The sequence below is a fragment of the Lycium ferocissimum genome, chromosome 11 (genome assembly GCF_029784015.1).
Source record: "Lycium ferocissimum isolate CSIRO_LF1 chromosome 11, AGI_CSIRO_Lferr_CH_V1, whole genome shotgun sequence".
Classification (NCBI taxonomy): domain Eukaryota; kingdom Viridiplantae; phylum Streptophyta; class Magnoliopsida; order Solanales; family Solanaceae; genus Lycium; species Lycium ferocissimum.
In genome coordinates, this window is record NC_081352.1 from 20,181,928 (window position 1) to 20,182,458 (window position 531).

The following is a 531-nucleotide window of genomic DNA, read 5'->3' on the forward strand; positions in this document are numbered from 1 at the left end:
TTTTTTTATTATCTCTCAAAATCATTCTAAGGCCCCATGAAAACAACCAAAAATAAACCAAATGAAAAAACACCTCAAAAATTTTTGATTTGTTGCCGGGGTAGGCTAAGAGAACTTAAGGGGATTATGAAATCCTTTCAAGATTCGGGAAGTATTAGATATCTTAAAGTGCTACAAAAAATTTTAAAGTCTAAATACGGAAATTAGATTGTTAAGGAATGAAATTTAATCGGTTAAAGGGGTTTTCAAAGACCGAGCAATGTTGGTTTAATAATGTCAGGAAGAGTTATAATGCCCCTTTGATTGTTAATGAAGTGTTAAACGGGGAAAAAAGGTTCCGTGATTGGGGATAAACAAAAAAAGACGAATTAACTTCGAAAAAGGGTTTTTGACCACTTTCGGTCCGTATAACTTTATACGGGCCCTATAATTATAATTTCCGAAAAAAATTTTCGATGGTGAAATTTCTACAAAAGTATATAAGTCCCGTCCGTGATATTTTTCAAGTATAAATATAAGTTCCCCCTTCTA